The 16,370-nt window shown below is 40.9% G+C and overlaps 1 protein-coding gene across 1 annotated transcript in view; it reads right to left on the bottom strand.

Moving 5' to 3' along the window:
- Window positions 1–16,370, bottom strand: part of EPHA6 (EPH receptor A6) — a 948,424-nt gene that overhangs the window by 903,327 nt on the left and 28,727 nt on the right. The gene's annotated exons all lie outside the window — the stretch shown is intronic.

The raw sequence follows: 16,370 nt of genomic DNA, 5'->3' as shown, positions 1-16,370 counted from the left end.
TGCAGGCAGCTCTTCTTGCTTCTTTTCTGCACTCACACTTTCTGAACTCTTCATGTTCTGGTAATTAACTGCAATATTTACCTGCTGTTGTGATTCTGTGGTAGAATCCTTACCAGCTACATGGGATACCCAGGTATAGTTCTCAGATTCACATGTAACTACAACCATTGAGGCACTAAATGCCTGGATTTGGTCTGGCTTTTGGATTCTGCCTCAGAGGTCTAGCGAGAGGGTAGAAGGTCTGGTAATCCTCCATTCCTGCCTAGACGTTAGTGTTGAAGGGTCTTGGTGACCTCTCACACATACACCATGATCCAGAAGGATTGATGATTGCATACTACTACCTACAGACACTGTTGTTTCCCCCTCTGGTCTCCAAGCAAATCACTACACTCACGTAATTAAGTTTCAAGCCATTCTTAACATCAGGAAACCTATACTTTTTGACTATTAAAAGTTCCTACTAGATGATGTACCAGGATTTTAGTTTTAAGGTAGTTGAGAGTGTCACAGAAAAATGGGGCTGGAAGAGGTCATTTAGTCCAACACCCTGTTCATAGCAGGATCATCTCTCTCTAATCCATTCCAGCCAAGTCTCAATCCAAACTTCTCTTAAAAACTTCCTGTCTGGGTTGCTTGTTTTGGTGCTTAATCACCCCTACAGTGAGACTTCTTAATATCCAACCTAGATGTGTCTTCTGGTCCTGCTGGCACCAAGACTAAGCAATCACCAATGTCTGCATGGCCACCCTTTGCGCCTGAATGAAATCCCTCTTCTTCAGACTAAATAGTTCGAGTTCATTCAGCCTTTCCGCATTAAATCATGCTTCCCAGACCTATACTCACCACTGGTGCTTTCTGTTGGACTCCTCTTAATTCACATCTTTCTTGAAATGCAAAACTGGAAGCAGTACGCCAAAAAAGGCCTCAGTAGTGCCAAATAGAGCTGGTGGATTGCTTCCCTTGATGTGTAAGTGATGCTCCTGTTAATGCAACCCAGTTTGCTATTGATTTTTGCGACAGCAGCAATCTGTTGGCTCACATTCAGCTTATGATCCATTCCAGACCCTATCAATTTCTAACAGAAGGAAACATGGTTGGTCATGTGTAACTTGCTCTTAATGAATCCATATCAGCTGTTCCTAATTGTCTTGTTCTCCCTGGATTTCTTTTCTTTCCAGTCTTAAAAATGGGCACTCTCTTTGCCCTTTTCTAGTCATTTGGGACCTTACCCAGCTTACAGGTTCTCAAAAATGATAAGCAATGACTCAAAAATTACCTCAGCCAATTCCTTCAGTACTCTCAGGTTCATCCGATCTAGCCCTGCTGACTTTAAGAAATCCACCTTCTCCAAGTAATTCCTAACCTGCCCTTCCACTAAACTAGGCTGCTTATCTCTTCCTCTTTTCTGTCAACTGCACTCATTATCTGATGGCTATACACTTGCTGACGTAAGAAAAGCATTAAATAATTTATCATCCAATGTTATATTGCCCTCTACAATCAGTAAGGCACCTACACTTTTCTTGGTCTTCCTATTACTTCGGACATACTTGTAGAATCATTTTTTATTGTGTTTTATGCCCCTTCTTAGTTGAATCTCAATTCATGCTTTAGCCCTTCCCAATTTTTTCAATGCATGCTTCTGCAATAGTCTTATACTCTTTCCTGGTGATATGGCCACATTTCCACCTTTTGTGGGAATCCTTTTTGAGTTCAACTGACTGAATAGTTCACTGTTTAGCAAGGGTGTCCTGTTGTACTTCCTACCCTCAAGATAGCTTTTTCTTGAACCTTTAATATGGCCTCCTTAATATGCAACAAGCTCTCCTGGACTCTTTCCCCCTTCAGACTTGCCTCTCAGGGATTCTGTTCACTAGTTTCTTGAGTTTCTTAAAGTCTGTTTTTCTGAAGCCCAGTATCTTGATTCTGCTGGTCTGCTTCTTCTCCTTAGGTTCTTGAACTCTCATTTTGTGGTCACTATAGTTGCCTTCCACCTGCACTTTTTCAATCAATTCCTCTCTGTTTGTGAGCAGCAAATCAAGAAGCACTTCCCTACCACATCTACTGAACCTACTCCTTAACACACTCTAAAAACTTGATGGATGGCTTGTGCATGTCTCAGTTACCCTCCAAGCATGGTAATTAGAGTCCTGCTTGAAAACCAAGTCCTCCAATTTGGAAACTTCCATTAGTGGTTTGAAAAGGCCTCTTTGATCTCATCCTCCCGGTTTGGTCATCTATAGCAGGTGTGTACAGTGACAGTCTCCTTGACATTTTCCCCTCTTACCTGGACTCAGAGGCTTTCAACAGGCCTACCTGCTGCATGTACCACAATTCACAACAGGCGTATGAGATAGCAAGAGCAACAATGTTGCTTTTTCCCTCCGCTTGCCTTTCCTGAATAAATTTTATCCATTTGTGACAGTATTCTAGTCCTGCAAATGACCCTGATAAGTCTGTTATCTCATCATGCTTCTGTCACTTGTACTTGTATTTCCAGTTCTTCCTCCTTATTCCTTATGCTTCTCACATTAGTGTGAAAAGATTTTGGTGTATAAACATGCACAATCCCTTCAAAGTAAGGTCAGGACCAGAATGGAAACCTTGAAGGCCAGCAGGCTTTAACAGACAAAGCTGAAAAAAGTTCAGGCAGGAGATGAGCTAATGGCTCCTGCAGTGGTATTGGTTTTGGCATGTGACATCTTCCAGCCATCTTTCCAATTCTTCTTCTGATACCTCTTGCTCTCCTACCTCTTGTTACACATTAGTTTTGGGCAGTTCCTGGAGCTTTTACCCTGGATTGTCTGCACATTAATACCTAAAATGAGTTTTACGCACACTTTAGGTCAGTGGTCTCCAAAGTGGGGTGCGTGCACCCCAGGAGGGTGCACAAGATGATTGACTCGGGTGCGGGAAGAAAATATTAGAACTTCTATTTATATTTATATAAATATACATATATTGGGGGTGCGTGCTCAAAATTTTTTTACTGATAGGGGTGCTCGATCAAAAAAGTTTGGAGACCACTGCTTTAGGTGATAATGTTAGGTCAGGCCAGGACAGATTTCTCTCTGATCCATGTTACTCAGTTCATGTTCGATTAATATTTGGCCACTCCCCACAAATGAGCCACTCAAGTTGCAGTCCTTCATATCCCATGATGAAGTGTCTCCTTCCCCACCCTCCTGTTCTATATGGACAAATTTTCCCATGCCCTGAACTTTACTACTTAGAGGCAGAGCTGGCACAAAGCCAATGCCTCCTGCTGCCCCTGGGGCTGTAACATTCCCACCACCAGGGGTGCAACCCCATGCAAACAGCCTTTAGAGCATATGCACGTTAGCTAGGTCACAGGGCACAGATGAGTCCAGGAGTGGGGTTTGTGGGGTGGAGAAACAAGATAGGAGGCTGGATTTGGCCCCCATGAAATGAGGCCTCCTTCCTGGGGCAGGAGCAGTAGCTCCCCCAAACAAACCTTCCCTCTCCATTCCCAGCCACCCTGGGAAGCACAACCAACACCCCTCACACCCCAATCCCAATTTTAATATGAGGCCTTCTTTATTTCCTCTTTATATTTTCATATATTCTTTTTTTTTAACCTTTTTATTTTATCTTTCAGTGGCTGACTGCATTCATTTCACTACCCTTCCCCATTCCCATTTCCTTTACACCTCTCATTTCATTACTTACCCCCATCCCATTAACTGTCCACCTCCCAGCTTCATCTCTCCCCTACCCCAACCCATCTCTCACTGCTCCCCCCTCCTTCCCTACCCCCCCAAGCAGGGATAGAAGTCTGTCCTGGTTCACCGACCCTAGTGGCAACTCAGGCAACTCACAGCCACAGCTCCTAGTCAGGCCCTTTCTTGTCAGCCCTTAAGTGACAAGTCACAGGTTTTTAGCCTTAAGTTGCAACTGCACCCCAAAATGCAAGCTAGCACTAACAGTGATCAACGTTTGAGCAGGTCAAAGTCCAACATGTAACAAGGCCCTTAGAAACTCCTTTGTCCCCCTCCTTATTTGTTAGGGCTTGGCAAGATTACAAAGGAGGAAGTAAAAATGAGGCTGAGGTAATCTCTAGCAAACTCCCTGATAAAATACTCCCATTTTCTGATCTATTCATTGACTTGTCTTGCTAGGGCTCTGGCTGACTTACCCTTTGTGCCTCGAGAGGCCCAGACTCTTTTTTATACTGTTATCAAGGCCTAGCAGCTGAGATGAGCCCTGTAAACAGCTCTGAAAACTGGCAACCAAACTGAACCTAAACCAGGCAAGAACTCACTCACCAGTACTTGCAAACCCTCTCCATTAACAGCCAGGACTTTCTAGTCTCCTCCAAAGCAGGAGGCCTCATTCATGTTTTCCTGTTTGCTGGCTCCTAATACTGCTCACTCCTTGTATCAAAAGACAGGTTTCTGCAGTGCCCTTATGGGATCCATGTGAAGTCAGACACAAGTGATTTTTCCATCCTGAAATACCCACTTGAAAATTCTCTCACCACTCAAGCCTCTGTGGCCACACACACACCATAAATGGGTAACAAGCTCATATAGGCACAACTCTGTACTGGCTAGGTGCTAGACAATACACTGGGCACATCCCCACATGCAGGGGCACGTGCTTGCAGTGGCAAAAATAATAGCGACAAAAATTTGTGCCACTACTTTTTGCCACTGTGCATAAACCTTCATGTCCGCACTAGTGCAAGGCAAAAATGCCCGACTTTTCCTGGCATACCGGAGGAGTTGGGGGTGGAACTAAAGGAGGGGAGAAGCTCCGGCCAGTAGCCAGAGCATCTCCCTGGAGAACCGAGCCTCCACATTTACCGGTGTACACTCCTGTGGCGTGTTCCACAACAATTTTGGGGGGCTTTTTATTTTTGCAGTACATGGCACATTTTAATGTGCTGGGCATGCAGTTTGCAATGCTGCAAAGAGGTTTGCAGTGTCATCAATAACACCTGCCACTGCGGACAGTAAAAATGTTCTTTCTGTATACCAGGAGCTCTAGGATGTTGGAATACTCCCCAGTGGTCTTTTTGGCTAAAACTGTACCTAAATCCATACAGAATGCAGTCAAGGACTAAACTATTTGAAATTTTATCTAGCCAGAAACTAAAGAAAACAAGACAATGAAAAAAATTTAGTCATTTCTCAGGCTATAAATCACCTCTTCGTTGATTATAGTGGGACTTCTGGAATCCTTTGATGTAGTTGAGAAATATTTTCCAAATTCCACTGACTTTTGATATATAAAACTTACACAAGAAAACTCGATAACAACTTCATGATCATTAGAAAAGTAGAATTATCTTCTGGAGCAGGAGGACTACCCAAAGGAACCAAAGAAAAGTGTATGAATATACTGTTCACAGAATTCATTCAATATTTGTTGTCTCAATCTCCAGTTATTTTTGTTGTTTCACATAATTCCATTGCATATATTTATAAAGATAACTGGCCATATACTTAATTGAAAAAGTTAGCCCCCATCCCAGTGTCAGCCCCACAAGCTGGGGTCTTGTCAGATGGGAGAGTGTGGGCCCTGGAAGGCTCTTCCCTCCTCACCTGGCTGGGCCATTTCCATAGGAAGAAGAATCAGGCCCTGTCACCTGACACAAGCCCCCAGGGCTGCCCAGTTCATCTTGCCACATAGGGCCTGCCTCCCTCCCCGCCCAGCTTGGAAGGCCCAAAACTCAGGGGGCTAAGACTGGGGTGGGGGGGCCTATTGCCCACTCTCCCCTGTGCATTAGTGACGCAATGGCCCAGCTCTTGGTGGGGGGGGTAGGGGGAGGAAATCAGTCCCCCTTACAGCTGGTCAGACCAGGGCTTGGGGGATCCCCAGTGGAAGGCACCCCCCATGTGGGCAGATGCCAGGCTCAGGGACCAGCTCCATGATGGGGGGACTCCTTTTCCCCTCTCCCCAATGCAGTGACTCACATCAGCCAAGCCCTGCAGAGAGGGAATTACCGTTACCCCCGTCCCAAGCCAGCCTGGGGAGAGGTACAGAAGTCCTGCTGTGTCAAGATGCCCAGCTTGCGAGACCAGCACTGGAGGGGGGCACTTTACTCCTGGAGGGCAGGCTGGGAGGTATGCTCTAGTACCCCTTGCCTTCTGGCCTGGGTCAGTGCCTCCACCTACATCTCCCAACTGAAAATGGAATGTCAGTTCAATTTCTTATCAGTTCAATCTATGCAGTTTAGAGAAACCTGCAAAGATTGAATCAATTCTGCCTCAGGCTTTTTGACTGTCTGTATTTAGTCTATATGTACAGTGTTTGCAAAACTAAAATAGAACATTATTTACACATGTGTTCTCCTTGATACTGAGAGGGGTTGTGGCTAGCTTGAAAATAATTATACTAGTACTGGTAGCTAGTACAAACAGCAACACAGCTTCTGGGCAACATGAATCTACTGAAAGAAGGAATTTCAGCTTTCAGAGATCATACAGTAAAATGATCCATTTTCATCCAAGTGACATCACTCTGGTTTAAGAGGAAGAGACATTTTAAAATAACTGAAATCCTTGATGAGCTAAAGAATATTGGTCTTATTGCTGTATTCTAAGAAAACAAGAAAAAACAAACATGTAAAAGGAAGGAATTTCTGAGAATAAGTAAGTTACATGGAAGGAAGGTAAAGGTTAAAGGAAAACATACATAATATAATAGAATTTGATGCAAACTTAGGTTGAAAGTGGACCATGTTAAATATTTAGTTTAACAATGTTTTTAGTGCAGGGTCTCAGAAGCATACCCAAATCAAATCTAATCTAATACTTATAATGGTTGTTGCAACCATAACAAATAGATCCAAGAGCAGATACAAAATATACTTAGGTTTATTCTCATGATGAAAAATGTTTCCCATCTCCTTTGATTAAATATCCACATAGCTAGTCAATTTAATGTTTTTCAGCTTTGTAATCCTCTTTCACTGAGCCAGTCTGTCACTTTTTCCACTAGCTCTTTATTTATAATTTACAGTGTCAAACACCAAGCTTTCACAGCATGTACGTTTTACAGGTGCTGGGTGAAGCTGTCAAACTGAAGTACATGCTAATAACTGGTAGATTTGAAAGTCTCAGACTTTACCTACAATGTAACATCGGCATAAGGGCTCCATTGTTTACATAAACAGCCAAGTTTGCAAGCCTTGTAACTCTCAAACAAATAAAAAGTTGTCATTTACTCCATAGTAGATGCTGTTTTGAGTACCTGCCTATAATTTAAATGCACATACAGAGAATTAACTGAATGGTATTAGAGCTGAAATCGTGTTTTTTATATAGTCTGTAGTACCTAGCTTCTTCAATAAACCGTCCAGTATTTTTATATATCACTGTAAATAAGGGCCCCCTCCACATACATAGGGAAAGGCGCAATGGGATCTGATGCATGATCCATATAATCATGCCTCCTGTTATGCCTCACATGCATGGTAGGAAGCATGATCATGGGATTGTGAATAAGGTCCCATCACATCTTACTGCCAGTTCAGAGAAAGCCCAATTCCAGGGCAAGAAGCAGTGGCTGGGAACCCCTCAGCTAATGGGTCCCCACAGCAGGCAGACCACAGTTGATGCGATGTCCCATCTTCAGGATGCTTTGTGTACCACCCCCCACCCCATGTCTGTGAGACCACAACTAAGACAGTGACTTAGCCGTGGTGGTGCTACAGGCACCCCTGTAACTGTAATACTGTAGCTGATGTGGTGTTCCAGTCACAGGGTTGCTTAATGCAGTTTCAACTGATCTCCCAGCCACAGGAATGCATGGGGTGCCCCTGCAGCTCAGAGCCCTATCAGCTGTCAGGGCTCCCAGTGTTGGGGGCACAGGCTAAATGTGCAAATTAAAGTTGGACAGAAACCAGCTATAAAGTTATTACATATTTTCCAATTCTAACTTTATAGCTGGTTGCAGCTTTTTAAGGCATAATAGTTCATTTGTATGCAGAGCCAGTCTAAATTAATTGTGCAATTAACCAGGTAATTGCATAATACACATAATGTGTACAGGGGCCCTAATTTACAGAAGTCCAATGAGAGAAAGAAAGCTTTCTATTTTTATGTGAAACCAGATAAGGAATATATCATATTTTCCTATACAACTTTCTGCTAACTTTACAAGGTAAAAGGCAATGAAGGCCTCTTCCTATTCAGTTACCCCTTAATGTCCGGTAAAAAAAAAAAGAAACAGAAGATGCTAGCTGTATACTCAGAGTACAGTAGCTATCAAGATAGCTAAACTATGTAAACTAACCTAATACCAAACTAAAACAAAACTCCACGGCATGTTCTAAAATAACCACAACTCGACTGGTTTGTGATGACAGGAGTAACATATGCACCACAAATGAACTGGGAAAGCATTTCTGAAACTTCCCATGATCTGTAATAAACTTTTCTGGGTCATGATGATTTGGCAGGTAACATGCAGCAAGAACATTGCATCACTACTTTTGCAAAGGAAATAGCACTGCTTTAACTGACTAGTTCAAAGCAGTGCTTCAAAGGGCTACTTCAGACTTAAATGCCCATTATATAACAGTGATGCAAGGGGAATGTCAGTGAGGATTGCTAGAGATCTGGTAAAGGACTTTGAAAGCAACGCCAAGTATAGACCATACAATACTTCATCACCAATATTAGTTGAGGACATTGGAGCATCTAGATTTTCATGATTCATTGTGTTAACTACCAGAATGACAACTTATTTTGTTTTATTCAGTGCAAAAATGTATTTCTCAGTCTGGAACAATATCATACAGGGAAACTGGGTAGCCCTGCAACTGTACAGATGAAGCCCTCAGAGGAAAAACAGCAAATACTGTAGCAATTCTCTTTGTTTTTAATCAAAGAACGAGGTTCAGTGAAAATGCAGAAGTTATGTCAGAAGGATTTAGAGACATATTTCAACAGTGCAACAAAAAAATGATCTTATGTAAAACAGTAGCCATTTTTTACCATAAAACAAAACTATTGACTATTGACAAGGAGTAATTACAACTTTGTCTGCTTTCACATCCAAAGCAAGCCTCTAAAAAGTTTAGTTTTAGAGAAACAAAAAGAAAATGCTTTTGACATAAATTGGAAGCACTTCATGTTCCTCCCTCAAGAAACTCCTGCTTCTATAGCCCACCCACACCCCTTAAATATCCCTCATTTTGAATTAAAGAAATGCAAAAATCTAAAGCTCTTGGTTCAGAGATCATTTTCTTAGTTGGTCTAATAAAAGGTAAAAGAAAATGTTTTTTCTGTAAGCTTTTAGACTCTCATGCTTTTCATCAGGCCCAGGGAAAATTAAAGATGGTAAAAAGTCCCTATAGGTAGAAAATAAACTTCATTTTTTGCACAGAGGAAGCTGAAAATGGAAATCTGTCCCTCTGGGTCCATGGGAGTGTCTTTGTGGGTTGCTCTTTGTTGTGCAGATCAGGCAGGATTCCTTCCCAGTCGGTGTCATATGGCAAGCAGGGAAGTATAGAAATCTCTCTTTTGAATTATTTCATTTTGAATTATGCATTTTAGCTCCCAAATCATGCAATTCCAAAACAAAGCCTTAACTCTTATTAGTAAAAGTTGTATACAGAATTAAATATAGAACATTTATACTAGAGGTATGACTCCCACTGCATTTTATGTTTTCCAAATGTGTAACTTTTTTCTGTTATCTTGGGTTTGCTATTTCTTATAATGGTGTTTTTGCAAGTTGTGAGGTATGAAATGCTGAAACATCTGTTTTGTGAAAAAGTTAGTAACTAGAAATTATGGTTTTGTTTCATCAAGCCCACTAAGACCAGAAAAGGTGCAACTCCTACCAAAACTCCTTTCCACCAAACCAAAAAAAAAGCATTCTCTTCCTCTGCAACGTCTCCATGTGAACCTGGAACAATCTGAGCAATTGCTCAAGTGCTACAGCAGTAGAGCCATTGAGGGGCAGGGGAAGGGGGCATAGCGCTGACTACCACACTAATCAGAAAAGAGGGAGACTGATTCATGGAATGGATCACTTTGGCCTTTCCCCTGCAATTTACTTACTTTTTCATAGTTGCACAGATGCAAAACCCTCTAAAAAAACAGATACCTGATATAGAAAGATTCCTTTTCCGACACAGTTAGTCTATGCAGCCAGAGAAGATGAAGAGGAGAAGTAATGAGAACCTAGAAATGAACAGAAAGATCCAGAGAAAACAGAAAACAGCTGACTGGGAGACAGAAAGCTTGCAAACTAGCTGAAAGAGAAATACTGGGGAGAGTCAGAAGATCAATTACCTGGAGGAATGCAGAAGGTCACCTGGATCAATTGACTCTAGAGGCTGAAGGTTAATCACCTAAGATGAGGAAAAGTGTCAGGATAAAAGGACAGGAGTTGGCTGCCCAGGAAAGAATGAGTTCATCTAGGGTGAGTCTCTGAACAGCAAATTGATTGAGGTGGCTAAAGAATCACCTGATTGATTAGTGGTACTGAAAGAGCAGAGGATGGATTTGGTGGGTAGACCAATACAGTCAGGGAATAGATTTTGCAAGGGTGTAATGTGAATTGACAGGCTTAGTTTGCCATGTAGCTTGAGGAGGAAGGCCATGAGTGGAGGTCAAATATTGATCAAGAAGCCTGAGGGAGAAGAAGAGTAGAGGTCAGAAATTTTGTCTGCAACCATGTGTGGGAGTAAAGAAAAAGTTACTTTGAATGACAGAACTAACTGATGGCAGGAGCTGAAACAGAGGTGAGGGAAAATTGGACTGGAGACTGCTCTAGGGATCAGGAAAAAAGACTGATGATGCATTGACAAGCTGTGTGGGCAAAATATGACCTTTGACCTTTTTTAACATATAGTGCTCTGGGGTTTTGTGGGGAGGGGAAAGTATGAGTGAATTTGCAGCTTTTTAAACCATATTTTTAATGGAATATAGTCACTGAAAATCTACTTCAGACTCCCAAATTAAGGCTGTTTTCTGTTTGGGTTTTGTCAAAAAAAGTGTCCACTGAAATCCTTCAGAACATGATATTTATGTTAGATTAAGATTCCAGAAGACACTTGAGTTAGCTTTTGCCTTCTCATCTTCAGTAGGATAAACCCAAATCTGAATACACTTGTGAGTACTCCAAAATCTCCCAATGACTTCATATTTTTCATTCAAGTAGCACCAGTGGTAACTACATGCTTCACAGACGAGACAACAAATTCCATTTTCAGCTATAAAGGATTGAATACACTGTACTTGTTATCTTCATTAGATTTTACATTGGAGATAATGCAAAATATACACCGGTGGTTCTCAAAACACCTTGCTGAGTTTTTCTGGTACTTTTATATGGTTTTTGTACAAGTCATGAAGCCTATTAATGAATTATGGAGGGACTAAAGGCAAAAAAGTAATAGTTTGCATTCTAGATGAAAAACAGAAGTGAAAGAAGAACTCATGTTAAGGATCTAGAGTCTATGCTTCCTGCTACAGTAATAACTGATCAAATATCTTCCTGGCAAATTTTAAAATTATATGATTCTTGTTGAACCATAAAAAGCACGACAAATCTGACATTCTTCCCCCTTCTATAAAGAAAAGGCACTCAACAGTAATTGATATCTGAGGCCCAGGTTCTTTTAACAGCAGCCATCAGAGTATATGAATACTTAATAAAAGATAGTCATTCACTAGTCCAGGACAAGTTAACTTGCCTGCCTGGTATAAACTTTTTTCAGAACATTTAGTGAGTGCTGTTTCAGCCTAGGTCTCTCTCTGTCCTCTTTGTCATTAAAAGCCAACAATGGTTCAATTCTTTCCCAAACTATGAGAGATGCTTTGTTCAGCATTTCAATAGGCTTTTGATAGTCCATAGTTTCTTCATTTACAGTACTCTCTTAATCAAAATGAACAATTTGAATTTACACCTAATTTAAAACAAATGAAGGGGGAATTTACAATGTTATGTTCATGTAAATGCTGAATGTATAACAATGAAGATTTTTTTATATTGCTCTATCGCTTAATTTATTTCAGCTAAGAGTAATAACAGGGAGCAAGTACTGAGCAATCCTAATGGCCAAGAGGAATAAAATTATGGGGGAAAACTGACATCTGAATTATAATGTGTTCTCCTAAATTTCAGTTGTAATATTACTTTAATTTCCTGCAATCTCACTATGGGAATAGAACATATTTTATTTTCTAATTCTATCTTTCACAGAACCATATGAACTGAGAAATATTTTGGTGAGATATGATTTTTTATAAAATAGGGCTAAGTTCTGGATTGTTAAGATAATACTAAACTCATTCTAATGTAATAGTTTATTAGTTTATTACTATATATCACTAGTATATCACTTCTATTTTGGTGTATTACTATAAACTGTTCATTTTTTAAAGATATATATTATGCCTCTGGTTATCTACAGGAGCAATCTTTCACATCAAGGGAGAGAGAAGGGGATTCTGATGCCCCTGGCTTAATATTTCCTCCCCATTCCTTCCTTCCTCCATTCCTTGCAGAGAGCTTTATGAAATGAAGACAGTGAAGACCCTCCCTCCCAGCTTTAAGTATCTCCGTAGTGGTTATAGTAAACAGGTATTATATTTCCAACTGAGGAAATAACTCTTATTTATAAATGTCAAGGCTTTTACCAGCTACTACCAAGGTAAAGTGCATAGTGAATAGCCTAATAATGCTCTTTTACCTAAGGAAGATGGGACCATGTTGAAGGCCAAAACTATCGGTGGGGGGGATACAGAGTTACTGTAGGAAGGAACATCATCTATATTGATTTCCCACAGATTTCCCACATTTATATTTTCAACCTCAACCATTGAAAAATAACTTGACAGACCTCTCAACATCTTATTATATTGTAGAAAAGATAAGACTGATGAGTGTGGATTATTTATGTCATAGGTAGCTTATTTTAAATGCAACACCAAGATCCTTCTTTCCTTTCTTAAAAACTGAAAATGTATATAAATGTTCATCCACTCCCATCTGTGTTACCTTTTCTACAACACTGCAATATTCCATTCTTTATAGGCAAAGAAATGGTGCACAATATTTCAAGGACTTTATTTTGCATTTTGAAATTGCATTCAATTTTCAAAGTTTATGAAGAGCTCTTCCGATCTAATATTCCATTCTTTATAGGCAAAGAAATGGTGCACAATATTTCAAGGACTTTATTTTGCATTTTGAAATTGCATTCAATTTTCAAAGTTTGTTATACATTAGATGAACAATTCCTCTTGTCAGTTATTTCAGTAATTTATTTGGCATATTTAGCAAAGCATAAAAGCAACTATAGGTTTCATATGAAGACAAAGCCAACCATGGGTTGGTGATGGGAATTAAGAGACATTTTTATTTTAATTCCATTTAATCTGATCACTAAAATCAGGAAATCCTGAGTTTACTCATGAACCATACTGTTGTTCATAGTGGCTAGTACAAATGTTCAAAAAGCCCAAAGCAGAATTGATCAAACATCTGTGTTTCTGAAAGCAGCATAGGTTAGATTGGGAGTGAACAGAACAACTTTTGTGGAGCCATGGGGGACCCCCATGCCTTTCCAAGCAGATGCAGCCCCTTGAAGCAGGACCAGGCTGCTGGGCATGGCCTAGCAGCCACCCCTCACCTTCCCAAGCAGCATCAGCTACTGTGTTAATTTGGCTCTGTGACAGCCTGAGGGGAGCTAGCTGGGCACTTGGCCCAAGCAGCCAAACGTGGACTGGCTGCTAACACACCTCCCTGCAAGGAGGGATTAATGTGGGGCCAGAAAGGCACCTGGGATTTTGGAGGATAGTGAACTAATTTGAGTTCGTAAGGGATCTGGTACAGATGTTTGATAGACCAGTCTAACTAAATTGATTAAGTCTGATACCACATCAATCCAGGTCTATCTTAGACTGGATTCTGACACTTTTTAACCAATCTATGTGCACTGAACTTATGTTCCATTACAAGTATAGTCCAGTGTATAGTCACTTATACTAGTATAAGTATGATGTCTGTACCTAGCCAGTGATGCAGCACATGGCATGTAAAGGTGTTAGGAGAGAGTTACTTCTACAAAGGAACTTCTGTCTGTATTTCAAAGTCTACAGAGGAGGTTTAAAAAGTGCATCCCAAAGCAGGACAAAAAACTCTATTTCAATGTCTTTGAAACTAGTGAATAACTGAAGGGAAAACTATCGAAACTATTTTGATAAAACTAAAAGCCAGATGTCTTTGAAACTGGTGAATAACTGAAGGGAAAACTATCGAAACTATTTTGACAAAACTAAAAGCCAGTTTTTCCATTTGTTGTTTTGTATTTGCTCTCCTGAACCTGTGTACAAATGTAAGTTAGCTTTCATAAATATTTGTGGAAAACAAACTTTCGTTAAACTTCACACAGCAACACTAGTTTTTACCATAAAATTACTGGCCAAAGAAAAGACTGGTTTCTCTGTAGCAAGGAGTTATACTCTTTCATGAGAGAAATAACAGGTTCTAATGATGAACCTGACTTTGTGGTGTCCCTATCAAGTTATCCATTGGCATTTTATCAGGGATCCTGGTTTTCTCTGATTAAAAAAATCTCATACTCTTGGGGGAAAAAAAACCCAATCCATTATTTAAAATGAAAGGCCCCTCACTCTCCCCACCCCCACCCTACTAGTTCTCTTTGCCCCCTACCCACAGCTTCTGCTCCCCCATCCCTGCCAGAGGGAGATCTGAGCTGCCAGGGCTATGAGGCCAGGGACCTGGGTCTGCAGCCCTCTGCCCCAGGAGCCAGCCGCTGCTGCAGTAGAGCAGAGCCAGGCTTCCCCCGCTTGCTATCCACCTGCTGTAGGCTCGGATGGAGGGAGCTGCTCCCCGCCACAGTGTGCACTCTTGAGTGGCAAGGGGACCTGTGCCCCCATCTACACATGGGGCAGAGGCTGCACACTGCCTGCTGCAGGCTCCCGCCCTGCTGCCCTCCCCCAGGGACCTCTGCAGCCTGGCATGAACAAGCCAGTGCTGCAAAGAACAGGGGTGCTGTGCAAGAAGCTGCCTGCTGCTGCATTCCCTGCCTGCATAGCTGCAGTGCGGGCGGCAGTACGGGGTTGGTTGCAGCAGCACACAGCTTCCTACATGGTTCAAAAGAAGAGAACAGACTGAAGATTAGTTCAATTTAGAATCTGACTTTGTAATATAACATACAGCACAACACAGTATGAAATCCTTCCATGTGGTCTGTCTCTTAATAATACAACATATATTATGTGCTCTTGTCCAGATAAGTGATGGAAGCAGAGTCAGCTATACCCTTCCTAGTCATAACCATGCATACAAATCTGCAAAGCTCAAACATTTGAATGTGGAGCAGACTTTGATGTTCTTTGTCAAAGGTACAAAAACAGCTAGATTTTCATCCAAATTAAAGGGAAAAATCTTATAGAGAATGGCACAGAACCGAATCACCTCAAAAAGATACAGACAGAGAGCCTATAAATCACAGGAGTAAGGTTATTGGTACAGCTAATATTATAGTACCTTAAAAACTAGTCTTGATACTCATCTTATTAATGATCTTGGCCAAAAAGTCAATGTACTAAAACTTGATGAGGACAAAATTAAGACACATTATGAATTCAAAGAAGGACTGAAATATTATAAAGGGCAGAAATAGAAAATCTTGAGGAATAGAGTAATAGAAGTGGGTTTAAAATTAGTACCACAAAGTTCAAGGTCCTACAGTGGAGACAAAATTTCTGTTGTAAACTAGGAGCATATTGGTCAGCAATAACAGGCCGGGTGAATAAGTTACCCTATGACAGAATATGAGCCACCAGGATAACGCAGGCATAAAAGTGATAAATGATGTCCAAGAATGTGTCAGATGAGCCAATTCCAGTAGGGAAATACCAGGCACTTGTAAAGGCCTCATCTGGAACATCACATACAATCACAGTTCAAGAACGAGGAGTTCCAACTGGATGGGTACAGGGAAGGGCTACTACAATAATGAAGGCAATAGAAAACCTGTGTTATCAGAAGAAACAAGAGCTTAGTTTGTTTAGTGTAGCAAAACAGAAAACCTGACAAGATGTGATTGCTCCCTCAAAATACACAGTGAGGAATAAATTCCATGAAGGGAAGAGAACAATAAATTCAATTAAGTTTGGCACAAGCATAAATAGTTATAACCTGGTCATGAATAAATTTAGACTGGAATCGGAGGCTTCTAATCATCAGAAATATGAGGCTTTTAATAGGTGTAGTGACTATAAACCACTTAAACCTATCAAGCTCCTTCTTAAAACTAAAATTTTAAGGATTATAAAAAATGCTTACTTATAGTAGCAGGGGACTGGATGACTTCCAGCTCTGTGTTCTAGTACATTCAGGATAGTTCCTGA

Source organism: Crocodylus porosus, unplaced genomic scaffold, assembly GCF_001723895.1.
Source record: "Crocodylus porosus isolate Cpor-Errol unplaced genomic scaffold, CroPor_comp1, whole genome shotgun sequence".
Classification (NCBI taxonomy): Eukaryota; Metazoa; Chordata; order Crocodylia; family Crocodylidae; genus Crocodylus; species Crocodylus porosus.
This window is presented reverse-complemented; position numbering and strand designations above follow the sequence as displayed.